The sequence below is a fragment of the Momordica charantia genome (assembly GCF_013281855.1).
Source record: "Momordica charantia cultivar OHB3-1 chromosome 9 unlocalized genomic scaffold, Mcharantia_2.0 BLBB01000009.1, whole genome shotgun sequence".
Classification (NCBI taxonomy): domain Eukaryota; kingdom Viridiplantae; phylum Streptophyta; class Magnoliopsida; order Cucurbitales; family Cucurbitaceae; genus Momordica; species Momordica charantia.
In genome coordinates, this window is record NW_028275167.1 from 11,912,952 (window position 1) to 11,915,899 (window position 2,948).

At 27.9% G+C, this 2,948-nt stretch overlaps 1 non-coding gene across 1 annotated transcript; it reads left to right on the top strand.

Moving 5' to 3' along the window:
• On the top strand, positions 1 to 73 carry TRNAA-UGC (transfer RNA alanine (anticodon UGC)). The gene has a single exon. It is a non-coding gene; the product is annotated as a tRNA-Ala (tRNA).
• The last annotated feature ends 2,875 nt before the right edge of the window (positions 74 to 2,948 follow it).

Sequence of the window (2,948 nt, forward strand, 5' to 3'; positions counted from 1 at the left end):
GGGGATGTAGCTCACATGGTAGGGCGCTCGCTTTGCATGCGAGAGGTACGGGGTTCGATACCCCGCATCTCCATTTTACTCTTTTTTCCTTTAAATTTGGTCCTTCTAGGAAAACCTTAAAAAGGCTTCTAAAAATTTGCAGAACTGGGCCGGCCCAGAACAGAAATAAACAATAAGTTATATCAGATATTGTAAATAATATACAATTAAGATTTTTTTAATTAATTAATTCGTTTTCTTTTTTATATTTTACCGTATTTGCATGATTACAGAATTTCATCTTAAATTTAATTATTTTAAATTATTTAATTATTTTCTTTTTATTTAAATCTCATTTCTTCCCTTCTGTCTCTATATTTAAATCTCTACCTTTAAGTTGTATTCAAAGAAAAAAAAAAGAAAAGAAATTTCCTATCTTTTTAAGATAGTGTTATAGCATGATTTGGATTTAGGTTCCAGCATGATGCTCCCACGAAATATTTGTGCTCGTAAAAAATCTACACATCAACGTGGTGGTAAGCCCAAAATGGATTTAGGTCTCAGCACGATGCTCCAACGAAATATTTGTGCATGTAAAAATCAAGAATTTACAGTAGGTGTCACTATTTGTCACCCGATATTGAAAAATGGTCCGATCATATTTGATAATAAAAAAATGTCCATTTATATTCTTTAACTGTTTTTCAAGTTTCATATTTGACACTTTTACCCTTCTGTTATTAGTTTTAAAATCAAAATATCCCGACTTCCATGATCTCTCTTATATTTTATCTCTCCTTAATTCTAGCTATTATAAATTTAGATATATATGAAGCTAGAATTCGCCAATTATAAGGAGACATCATATCGAGAAGATGATCAGAGAGGGAATCTATCAGAGCCAGTTGATGGGGAGTGGAGCGAGGGAACACCGGTGGGCAACGCAGTGGGTTGCAAGTGGGGTGGGGTAAAGGAGAGAAATGCCTATATGTTGAGTTTCCAGAGTTCGTGTAGCTTTTTTATTTGAGGTAGGGTGCTTTGTACTTTTGTATTAGTTGTTCACAAAATATATACCTTATTTCTTCACACTATTTGTATTTCTTTAGTTAATCTTGTTCGATGTATTTGTTACTCTCTCCTTATTTTTATATTTTTGTACTAATTGTTCACAAAAATATATCTTATTTCTTCACATTATTTGTATTTATTTAGTTGATCTTGTTCACTATATTTGTTACTCTCCTTATTTTTATATTTTTGTATTAATTGTTCAAAAAAATACACCTCTCTTCACCATATTTGTTCTTTTATTCACCATATTTGTTTATCTGTTCACCGTATTTGTTGTATTTTTGTGTTCACCGTATTTGTTATACTTTTGTTTCTATGTTCACCATATTTGTTATCCGTATTTGTTGTATTTTTGTTTCTCTATAACCATATTTGTTGTTTATTGTATTTTTGTTTCTTTGTTGCCCGCATTTTTTATTTGTTGTTCTTGTTTCTTTGTTTACCATATTTGTTATGTTTGTTTATCAATTTGTTCTAGCTTGAGTGTTATTTGAATTTCTAATTATTTGTTTTCCTTAGATTTGTTAGTATCTCTAAAATTGATTAGAAAATTATTTGAATTGAAAAATATAGATAGGATTCTTAAAATATTTGAATTATCCTATAAAGATGGTTAGGTAGGATTCTCCTATGAAAAAAGAAAAATAACCAATTAATTTTAAAATTATTTTAGAAGAGGATAATTTCGGCTGTAAAACATTAGTACAAATCTTACTTACTTGGCCATTATTGAAAAGCGAAAGTTGTTTGACCCATATTTTGAAATTGCCTATTTTAAATGGGTATATCTATTGTTACTCTCCAAACAAAAACTGTAAATCAATGTGGTGGGAAGCCCAAAATAGTCTAATGAGAAAAATAGTTTAGTTGAGAATAGCGGATTGTCAAAACGTAATTTAACCCATAACAACTCCAACCTGCTCTATTAGTATGATGGTGTTCATGGATTCGGATCCTTGGGTGGGCACGTCATAAAATCATTTTTAGAACTATATATCTATCTAAAACGAATTTTACTTATTAGCATTTTTACAAAAAAAATTTAAACTTTCATTAATTATATTATATTTATTTTTTATTTTGAATTTGAACTTGAACTTGAACTAGTTTGAATTCATTTTCTCTCAATTCTTTAGAATTTATTTTAGTCCCTTGGACTAATGGACCAACTCATGATTTCCAAATTTTGATTTTATTAACTTCAACTAATCTTGATAAAAGTACCTGCTACGCCTTCACAGAAGTTGGTAGTTTGATGATGTATGCTCTAAACTCGTGACATTAGGTAGATTATTTCGATATAAATAAAATAAACTTAATAATTAATCTGCATCTTGGTGTGAAATTGACACTTAATACTTAATTGCTTCTAAGATACCAAAAGTGTTTTTAAACGTTGTATGTAATGAAAATACGAGAGGATCCAATTTTACTGTAATAGCTTTAATAGTCTACGGTATATAGATAGGATTGGAGCCTTCTAATGACATTATTGCTACACTCACTTTGTAATTGTTACAAATAATCTTATCTCGATGGTTCATGTGCTCATATTGTGAGTGTATGGGCCACGATTTGTATTTTTAAATAAAAAATATATTTTTCATCTAATTAAATTAATTTTTTTTTAAAGAATTTATTCGTTCAACTATTTATATCAAAACAAATCAAAATTTATTAAAAATTCTTTACTAAATATTTTAAATTTTATTATTATTTTTTCAATATTTGTATGGATAATTCAGCAATATTTTATTTATTTATTTGTCCATTCATCATATTTTATTTAGAACAAAGTAATATAAAATGATGAATATATAAAATCATAATTTTTGGTATTTGTTTTACAATATTTTTAATATTTATACTAAATAAACTAATATGCAGAACGTTTTTTT